At 27.6% G+C, this 17,933-nt stretch overlaps 1 protein-coding gene across 2 annotated transcripts in view; it reads left to right on the top strand.

Annotated features, from left to right (window-relative positions):
• The window catches only part of LOC129966171 (RNA binding protein fox-1 homolog 2-like), a 416,091-nt gene that overhangs the window by 74,728 nt on the left and 323,430 nt on the right, over positions 1-17,933 (top strand). The gene's annotated exons all lie outside the window — the stretch shown is intronic.

The raw sequence follows: 17,933 nt of genomic DNA, 5'->3' as shown, positions 1-17,933 counted from the left end.
ACCTTGTTTAATTTTTTTTACATTTAACATTTTTTGAAATTACTTTTTATTTTATTTTAACCTTGGAATATATTTCCTTGATAATGATGGAAATTAAAACCAGTGGTTAAGTCTGAATAGATTCTGTTATATATACTTGGTTTGAATTGCCTCTAGACTATCGCATTTTGTTCTGGAATTTAATTATTCACTGTTTACTGGCTGAACTTTTTCTATAGATGTATATAAAAGCTCATCGATATTTTAACTTTGATGTCCTTTAATCATAATTAATGTAATGCAATATATAATTAATAAATAACATAAATTACTTGACTTTACATATTATTTGACTTTATGAAAAACCATAGTACATTATGTTTTCATATATAGAATTAAATATCATGTACAGAATCATTTCTTATACCGGGATAGCCTGGTTGGTAGGGCGTTTGATTCGCATCCCTTGGGCTATGAGTTCGATTCCCGCAGTTCAAAATCGCTCTGTGTATGTGGTGGCTGGTGCACATATAAATGTATAATGAGGTGATCGTTCTCCGATTCAAGTCTAAATGACGATCTGTGGATGAATAAAGTCCGCCCCTTGGAAAGGACCATTAAAACAAGAGATTCCAAAATTCGGCTTAAAATCGCAGTCTTTGTCAATGGGTTTGTCTATGACAACTGTCATAGCGAAGACCAACAGACATTTCATGAAATGCCTTGTCCTATTTATTTCTGAAATGCAATAATATATAGAATAATTTAATAATTAATTTAATTGTATAAAAGAACCTAGAAAAATTCTTCAGCACAGTCATTCTTTCTTTTTTTCAAAGCTAGTTTTTTGCTATTAAGTATTTAGCAAATAGTTTATTTATATAGCAGAATGATTGTGGTAAAATGTATTTTCACAAATATTACTTTTCCAAAAACTGAAGTCTAATTTCGAAGGGTCTCCTACCAATTTACATAAAGAAGACCTTTTTGTTTAGTTTTCCATCATAAATAATACTTATGCTTCATTAAAAAAAACTATATTCTAAACTTTTTCATGGTTTGAAATTCTTTTAAGAAGAAGTACATTTCAAAATTCTAGATTAATATGTTTAAAAGAAACCACCAATTTAATTTCTGGAATTGAACATTTCTTTTAAAACGAGATTCAAGTTGTTTCCTTTAAGATAAGCTCTCAGAATTTATATTAACAAATACAGACTGTTTTACCTCATTGGTCTGGACGAAACATTCCATGAAGCTAAACAAACAACCCATTTTTGAGTGCACAAATATTTATCTTTAACCGATCGCAAAACACAATCTCAAACATTAGTGAATTAAATGCCAATACTTACACAGAATTTGTTTTTATAGCTTCCATCCCCAATAAGAAGGTCAATCGAAATGTAAAAAAAAGAAGAAGAAGAAAAGGAAAACTGCCGAAGTAGGAGATCCTAATAATAATAAAATGGTAGAAATGAGAAGTCCAATTTCCTGAAGTGGTTTTCTTCGAAGATATTGAACCTTGCTGCTTGCTCTACAAGAATTTTCTACAGCTGATGTTTACTGAAGTCACAGTTTTCGAAATCTTTCTGTGGCAAAGTAGAGTAGATTCCGGTATGCAGTTAAGGTTTACGAAAACAGGAAGACGATATTTAGAGCTAAAAGGGATTGAGATGAGATATATATTTTTTTTCTGTTGCTTTTCAGAATAGTTTTCTACAGACATTTGCTGAAATAAGAAGGCTTTTGTGATAAAGATGTTTCAATTTCTATTCTTTTAATATAACTCACTTGCTCTTTGACTTGTAATAGTGAGAATTTAAAAACCTAATTGAAAAGCATTATCAAAATACGAAGAAAAGATTTAGATCCTAAAATATTTATTTAATTTTGTTAAAGTTTTATTATTTGAAAGTTTTCAATTTTGCATATAAAAGGCGATTAAGAAGTAATTTAGAACAACTGGATAATATTCCGGACTACTTAAGTTGATGATATCATGCATTTTCCATCTTTCTTTGCCATCAGCATGACGTTGACAACAGTGCATTTTGAAACAAATATTTTAAATGTCTTGAAACAACATTCATTTATTAATTATTAGAAAGAGACTTAGTTATACTAATAAGAGACTTTTGAAACAAATACAAGGAATGATATTCACTTTTAATCTTGGATAGGCAGGTGCAACCTAAAAATTTTGTAATCTTGTTCTGAAATGTAACGTGATATGCCAACCGGATGGACTATAAAGCATTGTCACCAGCATTGCAGATTCAGGTTAACTCTTTTATGCTTTTCAAAACTAAATATCTAAGACTATTCAAATCAATACAAGTTTTAAAATGATTTTTATAATGATGAAATTTCCAACTACGTATGGAGAACACGAAACTGTTTATAAATTAAGTTATATCGAATTAAATTGACCCTGCCCAAAAAATATCTATAACTCTTGTAAAAGCCTGCAAATTTTCAAAATGGTTCACCAATCCATGTGCTATCACTTTGAAACGAATGTGATAGCGAATGATAAAAAATTTTAACATGAGTGTGCAACTGGACTTGAGAGATCCAAAAATAAAACATAGATGAATACATTAATTTCAACCTGTATTAATGCACAACAATTCCATATTAGCGTAACCTCTAAGTTATTCAACAGAAATTTACAATCATGCATTCATATGTAAGTCCTGACTTACATAAGTAATTTCTGCGAAACCTTTTTTCGAAACTCTGTTCCAAAGTTTAAATCGTCTATAGAATGACACTACATTTGAATTTAAATTTGTTGCTGTTCGTGTAAAAGTACTATCATTTCTTGTTTATGCAGCATATATTAAATTATATCTTTGTAATGCATTTCTTCATATCAGAACAATTCTTATTTGTATATGAAATAGAATAACACGTGTTTCAGTTATATCATTCTTATACGTATCTTTATAAACAAGATATACGGTACTTCACAAAAAAGTATGGTCTTCTTAAAGTAAAAGTTCCGTATAACGACTGCCTGCTCCATTTGCTATTCCCTCAAGATATCAGATCTCAAAGATTTCTTCAAGCAGAATGAGTGCCTTGCTTTCTCTTCGGACTTATTTGCATACATTTTACATTCTAAGACTACAGAAATGAAATTTCGCTGCAGTTTTCCATTTCTGCTTTCAAAAAATATATGGATGCCTTCTGTTTTAGAGGCAAGTGTGCGGCGAATAATTTAAAAGCGAATTTTCTGGATTATATCATTTATTGCTAGGACATATGGAAGTATTGCTCTGCAAATAAATTACTTTGACGTGATACAAGTTTTAAAATAATAATCCTTTTTTTTTAAATATAGTATCTTAAGAGAAATCTTTGAAGAATAACAAATATATATATATATATATATATATGAATATGAGCATAAACGTTCTCTATTTTCAAATGTCAGATTTGAAATCCTAGAAAGTCAAAAAAATTTTTGTTGAACCATCAAATTAAAATTTTAGTATTTGAATCACATAAGCCCGTTTTGCTAAAATTGACCTATTATCAACAATAAAATTCACGTTTCTTATTTTGGTTTAGAAATATTTAATAGAAATTATAAATAATAATATGAAATACTCTATGTGGATATCCAAGAAATACAATCTATAATACAAACTTTCAATACAAATTCTGATGTATGATGTGAAGTACCCTTTTCAAAGTATATACTCTTTATATTTAATTTTAGAATTTTAGCATTGGTCCATCCACTTTGATTCTATTGCTATTTATTGTTTATTTAGAATATATTACAACGTGCATATATATATATATATATATATATATATATATAATATAATATAATATAGTGCAGAATAGCCTCATTTCGACAAATTTTGCAATGTTCTTCTACAACAGAGAAATCTCCTCCGACTTAAATTTCTGAAAAGCGACAACTACAGTCATGTATTAGGTGTTTAACTAAGTATTAGGATTTATATCTAGGTGCAGTAAAGAAGCTATACACTACAGAAAGAGCCCATTTAAAAAGTCATTTTGTAAACAATAAAGTGCAATCATTCTTATGTCAAATGTAATAAAAATAAGGCAAATAACGAATTTATAGAGCGTCATCAATTCCATGTGAGAATATACATGCGTATAATAATGCTAAGAATGTTTTGTTTGGATTCGGAATTTTGGAAGGATTATGTAAACATAATGCTTTTGTTACAACTCCTGTAATATCGATTATTGTAGCTGACGGAAAAGAATTTAACAAGACAAGTAAATGCGCCTTTAATAAGCATTGCGGGCCGTCGCATTTTTGGAAATGGCTGTCAAACATATATTTATGCGCTCTCTGTGTAGAAATAATATGTGTAAAGCCTCTTAACATACTAAGTATGATAATTTTCTAAAACGTTTAAAAATATTTTATACATCATGTATCATTTTCGTATAGAAAAAGCTAATGTAGGAATGTGCAGATACATCTAATCTCATTTCATTATACACAGTCATTCTATTATAAACTATACATCTTTTATATTAAAAAATGAGAATAAGAAAAAAGTAATCAGAATGATGAAAACTGAATGAGAAAAAACGTATGTTGTATGATTCAGCTTTTTTACTTACAAATCTACCTGTTGCTGCTAGTGTTTTGAGGTTAATAAACAAGGCAGCTACAGCCACAAGCATTTACATTTGCAAATATTAATACGCTTAACTTAAGAAAGGCTAAAAAGCAACAAATATTTTTAAATTGATTATTAATTAAAAAATAAGAACAGATAAATTACAAAATTAAAAAAGTTGTGAATTTTATTTCTCTATATTGCGAAATTTCTTCTGGTGAGTGTATAGAATAAGAATTTTAGTAAGCTCGATAACCTATGCTGACTTTTCACCCCCCCCCCTCAAGTATATAAAACAGGGTAGATAGATACAGAGGAAGCCTATACCAAGTCTGTGCTGATAGAAATCTATATGAAATACGAAAATAGAAAATTGTTATTAAACAACAATATTAATACAATACCATTTTCAGTGTACCAATGAACTTTTGTTCTACAACCAACGTTCCAAGAAAGAAGTCAAGTCAATACTTGTTTGAGTACTTCAGCTTGCATAGTCTGCATGGCAATTATGAAATTTTTCAAAGGATTCCGGGGATCTAAGTTCCTAATACGACTATTTCCAAAATTATATTATTCCCCAGACTCTCAACTTTTGTCGCAGAAAATTCTCTAAGTGATAGCCAAGTTTGTTGGAGATCATCGATCTGGTATCCATTGAAAATATCCGTATATCTGTCTAATGGGAATAATTTTGTTAGAGAGAGTTATGACAACGTAGTAATAATAAGTAAGACATTAAAGAAACACAGATCAAAATAATATTTCCGTATATAAAATAGAATATTCTAAATATATGCTTACTATTGATTCCAAGAATCAGAAAATAATAAGACATATTAACTCTATTAAATCAAATCAAAGCTATGAAATAAGATATCATTACCACACTAGCAAAATTTGTATATTATTAGTTTTATTTCATAAAGCTGTTGCACAAGAAAACGACCCTACTGATGATACCTGTGAGTATATTAAATTTCACTGTCGCTAATGAATGATTCTTATCGTGAATTACAGTAATTTTCGTGATTAAAATAAACTCGTAGAGGGTTTCCAATAAATAAGGTAGCAGGGAAACTTTTATGGCCATCCGAATTAGGGCGGTTCACTATTTTAATACCAGAAGCTCGTAAGGAACTCAGTTATCTGTTTCTTTATGGGTATAAAAGGAGATTTTACGTTCTTCTAATCAGCCGCTTTTGTGCTTGCGCGAGGCATTTATTTATTTATTTTTTTCTTATGGCCGGAAAGAATAATTCAATTCTTTCATCATCCCGATGTTTTTTGTTTTTTTTTGGTTTTATAATATTTTTATTCTTTTAGCATGCTTCATTGTTATTATTAGTTACGATATAACAAAGTAACAATAAGCGTCCTAATTATCATAGGCATTGTTTGTTTATTAAATTTATCCGTATTCTGGATTACGTATGTTTTTTTTTTCCTTCTTGTGAGACTTTGAGAATTATTTTGTATGAAAATATATTTGAATGGAAAGTTTTTTTCAAATGAGTAGAAATAGAATTTACTCTGTTTTTAAGGTTAATAACTAGATTTCTAACTTTTTTTAAAAAAAAAAATTATTTAGCAATTTGATAACGATATAATTTTAACAATGAAAGATTAATTTTATATTTCATTCAATAAGATTTTTTTTGCTTCCTGAAATGAATCCTAATTAAGTTTTATTAATTAGATTGATGGCATAAAAATTATTCCGAAATGTTTTCAAATATATCATTTTATTTTTCATTGATGAATATAATTTTTGCTGTTATTTTATGTAAATTAATACCTAAAATTTACAATATTTAAATAATGGAAACACATTAATTGGTATATTTACTTAAACAATGGATGCTAGGCGAATATTTATGAAGAATAAAGAATATTTATACACATATTTAAAAAAAAAAAAAAAAACTAATTTAAGCAAATACATTTTAAAATGGCATTTCCTTCTTTTCCTATCAAAATCATAAAACAATAAAATAATAATAATAAAACAATAACTGACACACTAAATTTATTTCTTTTAATCAATCTGAACGATATATAATAGGATATAATAATATTTATTTGTTCAAAAATTCAATTAAATTCAAAAATTTAATTAAAATTAATTAAAATCACTTTAATTAATTAATTAATTAAAGTGAATGCATTAAATTATCAGTTGAAAGTGTTAAAATGACTAGTTTGTAATAATTGCAATGACATTGGAAAATTTAAAAAGAAAAAAAAATAATAAAGCCATACTGTATTATAAATCACCCATTACAGAAACTCAGCATTCAGAATAATTATTATCGCAGCAATTTTTCTAACCTGTAACTCTTGAGAACCAGTGAAGCATTGATTGATTTTATTGGTATTTTTCAATGCTCGGGTAATTAATCTAATAACGATTTTAATGTAGCTAATAGAGATTTGTTTTACATACATCTATTAAAATGGAACTGAAAGAAATAAAATAATAAGCATTTATTGATTTTAAAAAGAAAAATTATAATAATAATTTTATTTCAATGATACTACTTCAGTTCAATTATGTATCTACATTGTATGAATAAGCTTCTTCTGTCACAAATGATTTGTAAAGAAAATTTCTGATCAGCTGAAAATTGCCATATTTATTTATTCAAATACAATGATTCATATTATCAAATTAAATAATTAGTTCCGCAACTTTTCATTTGGGGGAGGGGGATAGACAGAAATAAATGATGTTGCATTGTCGAGATGGACGAAAGCTTTCCTGTAAATTATTGATAAAACCCGTTATTTGCAAAAGATCTCTTTTATTGCTATATTTTATATTTTGTTTATTTATAAAAAATTTTTTAATTTCATTCTCTAGTTGTGGAATATTATATTTCAAAATAAATTGTTTAGAACAATTTTATTATAATTATCTCAGGCTACTTGAGATATATAATCACAACTCATTTCTCATTTTCTCGCAAAAATTTACAGAAAATTACAATATGTATAGATACAGAGAGAGAGAGATGTGGAGAAAATATGTTTAATATGTGTAATATATGTGTGAAAATATGTTTAATAATATGTTTAAAATTATGGCTTTTTATATTACGGCCATAATTTTAACTGTAATGTATTATAGTAATTCATTACAGTAAATGAATATAGAAATAACATAATTGTTCAAAATATTTCCAAAAGAAAAATCGTTGAAATCTACTAATATATGTATCTTAAAAAATTGTTAACTGCCATTCTGAAATTAATAAGTAGTGGTTGTTTTACAAAATGCTTAATTACTCCATAATAAATTGTAAAATTTTATTTACTTCAATAATAACAGAATAAGAAAACGGGCGCGTTCTTCACAAATTAAATGTATTATTGTTGATACTTTGCCATCAAAAATGTTTTTAATCAGAATATTGGCTTGACATCTTACCTTCTTCTTTGTGGTTGAAAAAAGAAAGTTAGATTTCCTGAAATTCATTTTTATTATTCTTTGGAGAATATATTCATTGAAAGGAATACTGATCCCGTTGAAGCACCGCGTTTGAAGACTAACAAAATTTAAAATTTATGTTTAGAACAAATTGATATAAAATGTGTAGCTGTTTGATAGAACATAATCTCATTATGAAAAAGAAGAATTTTAATAAAATATTTATAACATATACCATATTCTTTTATGTATTAATGACATCTTTTTACGCTTGAACCTACAAAAAAGATTATTTCAAAAAAGCAAGATCATTGTCTACTATTTTATAATTAGCTAAACAGTATGGGATGAATTTAAAGTTTTAGTAGCATCAGAGATAAAATCGCATTAATTCCCTTATTTTTGTTCTATTTATTTCTAAGTCATTTTAAGAATTTCTAAAATAACATTAGTATATCGTAAGTATTTTTATAAAATTTAAAAATAAGTGCATTTTATAAAAAAAATGGTAATTTAGAGAATGTTTTGCAAATATGAAGTATCAAAAAGAAGATTACTTTAAATCTTTTAAAATTAAATAGTTGCTGCGAATCATCTTTGTAAAAGAATATTTTAAAAGCACATTTCCCTTTAAAGCACTTTCGTTTTAATGCAACATTTATTTTCGAGACCTTGATATTAAGTATTTTTGTACTTAAGTCTATCAATAAACAGGGAAAGGTGAAAACTTCATGCTTACAACATGCACATTTGAAGAACACCAAAAACAATTTATGTTCATATTATCACAATCACAAACCGATTATTCCGACACCTCGGAAGACACACGGAAAAACTTGAATGAACGGACTGCCGCAACAGCAACACTGGCGGGAACTGTGGTTGAATCCTTAATGCCGTCACCGGCCACGGTATAGCTCTTCCCGAAGAAAGTGTGTCCGGTCATCGATGGGAAGAGCCAGACCCCCATCTTTTCGTGCACCCACAAGGGTGGCGAGAATAAACAACCCTATCGGATGCTTCTCACCCTCAATTGCGAGATGCCCTCCTTATGTTCCCTCTATGTTCATATTAATATAAATCACATTGATTAATTTTTTTTTAAAAAACTTCTGAATTATAAATGATATTTTCTTATATCCACTATCAGAATTTTAATTATGTGCAAATTGATACTGCCCATGTTTTCACATATTTAATGTACTCTCATGAAATTCAAAATTTAAAGAATATTTATTTCTTTTAATTTGCAAATATTTTCAGTATTAAAATGGATTTAAATTGGTGATATCTCTATTCTATGGCCGTTATTTTGAAAATTATGATGGAACAAAGATACATTCTTTATTTTTTTTTCTCTAAGTATTATTGTATATCTCAGATTCCTTTAAAATTCAATAGCTACTACTACATTCAATATCTACTATTTCTTTTAAAAATAAACTTTCTTTATTATTATTCCTACAATTACAAGTAAAGTAAGAGTATAATGAAACAAAGAAATATACTTTTAAAAAGATCATTTGATCCACTTAAGCATTACTGTGTCTCCGAATCTTTTAAAACTTAATAACTACCACAAAGAGTCTATTTCTTTGCCAAATATTCTTTTAAAAGCGTATTTCCTTTTAAAGCACTTACATTCCAATGCAACACTCACCTTTAAGATGTTTGTATAAAGAATTTGCGAGCAAGACTCTAGCAAATGGGGAGAGGTGAATATTTTATGGCTACAACTAGCACATTTGAAGGGCATCATAAACAATTTATTGAAACCCAGAGCTTTTCCCGGAAACAGAACATTGATTTTGAAAGACTTTGTGCTTCTCAATACTAATCTGATTTATTTCTGCTGCAGGAGTTTTTCGACATCCAATTTCGAAATATTGATCCTTAGGCAACCATAAATGGAACGCACTCATCGAGTGGATGTGCCGGTGTTGATGTAATTGTGACACTCCATTTTGGGAGACAACAAATTTATGACGGATGTATAAAGAAAAAAAAGTTTTTGAAAAGTTGAGTCCATTCTTAAAAGTCATTGCTGTTATTCTGCCACTTCCACTGCCTAATTCTCTTTTACTGAGCTGCAGTTGTTTGAGATATTCTACTATTGACCCAGTACTACTAACAATTCTTGCAAATACTACACTAAATTGGCTTAATAATTGTTAAAATCATTTGAAGAGAAATTGTCACGTGTTTAATTTTTCTGTATTTTGTTTTATAATATGCTAGATTTAAAAAAAAAAATATCTGAAAAAAATATCTTCTCTGAAATATTTGACCATCACCAGTATAAATGTTATCATTATGTTAATTTACTCAAAAATTTCAATAAATCAAATTCTGAAACTGTTAATGACTCAAAGAAAAGAACCCCCCTTTCTTGATGGCATATTAAGTCGGGGAAGTGAATAAACCTTTTCTTACAGTGGGCAGAAAGATAATATTGCATTGTAGGGTGCTAAATCATCAACATTTTACACCATAGAGGGCTTAATATGGGCTATGGGCTCTATAAAAGGCCATGAAGGCTTTTCTCCATAAAACTTTCATTTAAATATTATCTCGATAATTTCACGCTGATAATTGTAGTGTAACCACCACATATGGATCACAAAATTTATTGTAAAGGGTTCAACAAGATAAAGTAATTTCATATGCAGTTTGAATACGAATAACTAATTTTTTTATTGAATTTGTAGGTGAAGAGCATTTTACAATTTTTGTATCGAAAAGTAAATTTTAGAAGAATTTTTTCACATTTGATTCAGTACTTTTATCCATGAATTTTCAATAATATTATTATATATAAATTATTATATACAGTATTACAATATCTGATATGCCAGTGGTTGGACCCATTTCATACCGATCATAGTTGCTCGAAAAGCGTTAATTTCCAATTGAATTTTCACGTGGATTTTGATAACATGTTGAAATTACTTTTATGGTATTATTTGTTAGCTGCTATTTACTTCCCCTTTTTAAAATTTTAAACATTTAAATTCAAAATTAGACATCATTCTGCGATGAAGTACTATTTTTGAATTCCGAGATAACTTTTGCAATGTTCTTAGTCGTAAGCGTTCAAATACAAAATAGGGCTAATAGAACCAACAAAACAAAGTCATTCATTGCATTTGCTAAAGATGCTTACAATAATATTAGTAACTGTTAAGTCATATATGGTGTTTTTTATAGTTTGTTTCCTATAGCGTAACTGCTTTCTATTATAACACGTTGTAGATCAGAACTAAACCAAAACCAAACAATAATCTCTTCAGTATGAAGATTGCAATAGTAAATTTAAGAATTTCTTTATTCTAAGCAAAAATATCTAAGAAAATTGACAGACAGAGTTACACTATGTACCGAAAATTGTTCTTCAACTTCTAATATTTCTACTGCCCAATGTTTTCGGGATTTAAAAGAATGTTGCTTAAGATTATTCAATAATGATTTCATTGTAATGATTTTTCTTCAACTAGATCTAATGTCTCGGGTAGACCGTTAAGTATGTCTGATTATCATTATATATGAATATAATATCCAAACATAATACATCAAACAAAACCACTAGAGAAATATACAACACAAAAGCAAGGAAAAAAAATGTCATTTCCACCTCAAATTCATTGCTCTTAAAGGGTTCATATTTTGAAAATTATATTTTCTAATTTGTTACATGACGTCCTTTCGATCGCATGTATTAGTAATAAATATGACTTTTATAGATTTAATCCTTTATATTTCAAGAAAACTTAATGACATGATATTTAAATATCTCATTGTCGATGCTATTTAGAAGTTTTATACTTTTTCTTTTCATTGAAAGAGCACCAGGTAAAAATGAGTCCAAGTACATTAAAAGCTTTCAATCTTGCACTGCAAACTGCACCAAATGTCATATTGATTGTTTTTAATAGTATTTCTTGAGTTTTTGATGCCTTTTTGCATATTTTTGTCTAGCGATGTGTTCACAAAATATTATCCAACTATTTAATTTGAAGGGAAGACTGAATAAAAAAATAATAAAGGCATATGATTGAATTTTATTGCTCCTATGGATTTTTTAAATAATTATTGTTAACGCAAAAATTTGATCTATTGTTAAATTTTATACTCTTTACATTTAGTTTCTTATCTACTGAAATATGAACTTTTATGGTTTTCCAACTATTAGCTCAACTCAACAATTTTCTGAATTTCATTTCACCTTTATTAATAAAATAAATTGCATTATTTTGAATTTTCCAATACTCGATCGCACAAAATAACAATGATTACTTGGACTGCAGCATCCTTTATTCTTTTCATTGTGAAAATATTGGGATACATTAACAGATAATGATATCAAAGATTCAACAATTAAATAATTATGATAATTAAAAGGCAAGGATGTGAAAAAAAATTGTCAATACATATCATGCAATACTTAATAAAATTCATTATGCCTTAATAAGTTAGGCTATCTAACTGAACATGAATGTTGTTAAGTAAATTCCAAGGAAATCTTTGATCTTAAAACAGAAATCTTTTCCGTTCCATTTATTTTGGATAATAAGGTACATATCTTAAGGGAATTCTGTAATTTGATTTTCTGTAGAATTAATTCAGAAAATTATTCGTTTCGGTCATCGTCTACGTACTGTAAGCTATTTACTATTTTCAAAAAAAAAAATATGCAAAATCAATTAAATTATCTAATTATTTTCTCGTTATTACAAAGATAGGATTCTAACTTGAAGATTAAAAATAAATTTAAAAATAATTTTATTCTTGACTTGAAGGAAGATATGCGTTTAATTTCTAATTTGTTTTCAGGGAGTATCGATTTTATTTAATTCATTTTGGCACATCAGTGAACTAGAAAGCTCATTTCCTCAGAAAATGATTTGGCAATAAATTTGGCACATTAATGTCGTTTTATTCTAACGATACAGAAACAGATAATAATTAGATTCCAAAATATTATTCAATTTTTATTCATGTTTCAATTCACTTTATCTAAATAGCTTTAAATTATCTCATGTGACTTCCATCAAAATAAGACACCTGAAGTATTGTTATTCATATAAAGGTGAGAAACATTTTCTGTCTTCTTAAAAAAGTGGAAACTTATGTGTTGATTCATATGTCTTTATTTCACTTAAATATATTTTTTGTTGCTATTTTTTTATGGGGGGGGGGGTTGCAAAGCATAAACTTGCGAATTTTTAGATAGATCACAGTACATGAAGCAGCTTAAACGGGATTTTCTTTTTCAGTGTATCACTAATATGAATGGTTTGGAATAAAGGAAAAAGAATAGGAAATATCTTCGTTTATGTTTAATTGAATCTTTTAATTGTTAGGCTTCGTTGGGTTCGCAATATCCAGAGAGCTTCAAAGGCGGACTGAGTTTTATCCTTTTTAATAAATTTTATCAAGTTTTTCATTAGCATGCGAAAGGAACATAATTATATTAATGTGAATCTACGAACTACGTATTGAAGTACCAAATTTTACATCAATACTGTCAGATTTTGTAATACTTATTTCCTGATATTGTTAGAAAGAACGAAAGACAAGAATTCTTAATGAATGCTGAATAAAATGCTTAGTTATGACCTCCGTTCTTGATGACGAATTAAGCTACAAAAAAGAAAGTCCTGGAAAATGCAAGAATTATGGGCATACCTCAATAAAAACCGAGTTATGGAGGTTTAGCTGGAAAATTTCATGTAGCATCACATCCTGTTTGAAAAATCTATATAATCTCTGAATGTGGAATCCAATAAGTCCATTCTCTCCACGATAACCATCGAGCTCTAGATTTGTTTACATTGAATGATGTCACCGTTTTCTGTTTAGCGATTTACTGTCTGATTGTATTGCTGATTCCTATTTAGCGATTTAATGTCTGCTATTTGGGTAAAATTTAGATGAAATTTTGCTACCTATAATCCTTGTTTAATGGAATATTCTTGGAATAAATTTTACGTCTATAATGTTAATAATAATGATCGTTTCCATTATGCAAAACAATGTTCCATCGACATCGTGATACTGATTGTTCTTTTCCATTATCCAGCATGTTGAATTTCTATCGCCTTACACCAACTGGCAGTTAATGTTACGATATTTGAAAAAAAAAATGTTTATTTTTTAGACAAAATTTATATTTATTTTTCAGTTTATGTGTAAATATTATTTGTTTTTTGAATAATTGCTAAAAAAAGGACATATAGTAAAAGATTATACGTAATATTTTAAATGACTTTTTTCGGTTGGATATGCAGTATTTTTATAATGAATACATTTCCTTTCTCTCACACAGCATCGATATAAAAAAGTGAAGAAAATTTATTTCTTAATTTTAAGAGCAGAAATAAATCAACTGAAAGAAAAATTAGTACAAAAAAAATGAGGAAAAAAAATGACGCTGTTTATTTTCCAAATTTTCCTGTAATGAAAGCTGTCAGAAATATTTAGATTAAATTTAAATTCAGAAAAGCGGATGCAAAATCTAGCAAAAATAAAACTAATGCAGAAGCTAAGCTCATAAAAAAATCATGCTGAAATACATGGAAATAGTTACACCTCTGAGATTTGCATTAATCATCTTTTTCAAAATGCGACGGAGACCCGAATTTTCTACAAACTTTGAAAATCCCCCAGGAATCATGTACCTCAAGCTGGAGCTTCAATATATTTACACTCGAATATCTTTTTATACTGAAATGGAACATTTGAACATGGTCGTCGAAGCAAATGTTGAAAAATTTCAGTTTAAAATGTTGAAAGTAAAGAGAGATTTCTTTGGCTTAAAGAAACTGCAGAAATTAATATTAATGTGAAGTAGTAGCGAGAATTCGGAGATTAAGTATTTATACTACTCTTAAACATGTTTTTTTGTTAAGTGTATGAAGATGCTAAATTCAATATGTCTGACAAAAGAAAATTTATGTATTATTGTATTTCTTTTATTATAATTGGAGTTCGAAAGGAATGTTTTAAAGGGATTTTTGCGATAAAAGAATGAAATATTTGTACAAGGCTAATTTTTTTTTATCTACTAATATATTCGTTATGTATTTTGATAATTTTCGTTTCGATTTCTGAAAGGAATTTTGCCTTTATTGATTGTTTATAAAATAAAATGGTGGAAAAACGAGTAAAATAATAACTAATAACTTTAAAATAGAGTTAAAATTTATAAAAGTGATTATATTTATAAAAGTATTTGCTTTCTTTTGTTTTTTTATTGTATGAAAAAGAAATTATTAATTCATTAAAATAAAGAAAATTTAAAATAATGAAAACTTATAAATCAACTAAAAACTTAAAAATATTTATAAAATATATGACATTTCACGACTTTTTAAAATTAACTGCCTTATATCTCGTTTAGCAGCTAGTACTGCTTTTATAGAAAATTATTAGTAAAAAAAAATGATATTTTAATTTCATGTTAACTACTCTATTATCTTCATAGTTAATTTCTAAATGAAAATTAAAATAAATACATTTTAAGTTATTTTAGTGAATAAATATGCTTCTGAAAAAAAGTATCGAGTTTCAATTTTTATATAAATTCTAGTCCTATTAGTCATATTAATAAAATAAACTTGAATCCTCAGCATTTTATTCACAGAAAGGTCCAGTCTCTTGTAAATAAAATTAATTTTCTCAAATAAAATCATGTGTACTATTAAATTATAGGAAGCATTAACATTTTTATTTGTCTGTTAACTGTGTATATAAACTTTCCTATCGGAATCAAGTACCAAGATATCACTAAGCCATAAAAATTCTGAATAATCTATTTCAAATAGAATCTAGGCAATCTAGATAATTTATTTCAAATTGAGTCTGAGTAATCTAGGTAATCTATTTCAAACTTAACATTGCCATTCACAGTATTGTTATTTCAATTTCTGATTCCACCTGAAAGGTACAGATACAATATGCAGCCTTTTTTATATTCAATTTTTAATGATGGAAAAAATTTATATGATTGGGTATTTGACCAAATAATGAAAAAGACATGAATTTCATAGTAACAATGAAATGTATTTTTAAAAATTATGCAAAAAATTATTTTTAAACAGTTATCAAAATTTAGAAGAAAATTCTTAAAATTGGTATATTTCAAAAGTATAAATTGCAAAGTGTTACAAAAAATTTTTTGTGCAATAATACTTTTAGGATTAATTTCAGGAAATCATCAAACTTTTGAGTATTTTTAATTTATTAAAATGTCAGAATAATCTTTCCTTATCTCCATTTCCACTCCAAAATAATTTTTAACAATCTAGTATCTCTAAGTGAAACAATTTGACCTATAGACTCATACACATATGAATCCTCTTTTATTATTAATAGAGATAAAAGCTATGTTACATGATTCTGGAAAAATAAGAAAATAGACAAAACCGAGAAATAAAAAATACTCAAAATTGGTATGTTTTAATAGGCATTTTAAATAGTTAAATGTTACAAAAACCAATTTTCTGCAGAAATACTTTTAGGATTAATCTCGTAAAATCATCAAAATCTTAATTAAATTAAAATGTTAAAGTAATCGCTCCTTATCTTGATTTTCTCCCCAAGATACTTTATAACAATCTTATAGCTCGAAGTAAAACAGTGTGACCTATAGACTCATATACATATACTTTCTCTTTCATTATTAGTAGAGATAAAAGTCCTGTTACAAGATTCTAGCTGAAAACAGAAGAAGAAAAAAAGATATTTACGATTCACAACGCACGAATGAGAGTCATTATCTCACCCATACATTTCATCGTGGAATTTTTACCTTGCGTTAAAATAAGCTTCTCATAGCCTTAATACAGTCTATTCCAAAATATTCAGTTGGTCTTGTGGTTTAATTAATAACTATTCTCAGACTACCCGACGAATTTTCTACGAAACACACACTACTTGATAATGGCTTTTAGCAGCGTTCTGAGAAGTCCTTCAAGCGTGGTTTCTATTAAGTGCGGGTAGTCTATTCAAAAAATGTGTTTTACTTGGTTTAGCTATAAACATCATTTCTTTAACTACTCTTGAAACAGAATTTGAGCATTAAATGTGTTATGACTTTTGGTTTTTAATAAGAAATGAAGAATATTTTGATATTTTTAAAATTTCGTTAATGAAAGCATGATTTTTAAATTTTTATTTCCTAAATAAAAAAATTAAATTTTGAGGTATAAAATACTTTTCATAATGGGTTGAAGAATTATAAATCTTAATTAGTTTTCTAACCATTTTAGAAGCATTTGAAAAATTACTAACAAAATATAGATATGTTTTGCATTATTGCGATTTTTTCTCCCTGTATAACTATAGCGATATATTTGTATAAACTCGGCTTCAAGATGGATAGAAAGTTTATTGTTATCTGGTTTCAGTTTTGAAACGTGATTACAGTGAATCGAGGCTGAAATTGGATTATGGTTTGTGATAAGAAATGTTTAATACTATAAAACTTTCAAAAACTTCTTTAATGGAAACCTCTTCATTAAAAAGTTATTTTCTGGATAACGAACAAATTATATATTACTCAGATAAAATTACATAAATGATCGAAACAGATAAAAGTTATCATATTTTATTATCATTTGAGAAACCTTTGGAGAAATAAACACAAAAGTGACACAATTTGTTTTACAATAAACTCTGCTCTCTAAATATGGATGCGTATTAGTACGACCATAGTTTCGAAACCTGATTCGACCAACGATGTGGGCTTGGTGCAAATTCCGCAGGGTCAGATATTCTTCTGTTGGCGTGGCGCTAAATCTTGATAAGATGGAAGTACTACAAGTTATTCTTTCAGACCATGGTTGATAAACAAGGTTCGTTATGAAACAGGATTGAGGTTTCTTTAACGCGGGAAAGAAACA

Source organism: Argiope bruennichi, chromosome 4, assembly GCF_947563725.1.
Source record: "Argiope bruennichi chromosome 4, qqArgBrue1.1, whole genome shotgun sequence".
NCBI lineage: Eukaryota > Metazoa > Arthropoda > Arachnida > Araneae > Araneidae > Argiope > Argiope bruennichi.
This window is presented reverse-complemented; position numbering and strand designations above follow the sequence as displayed.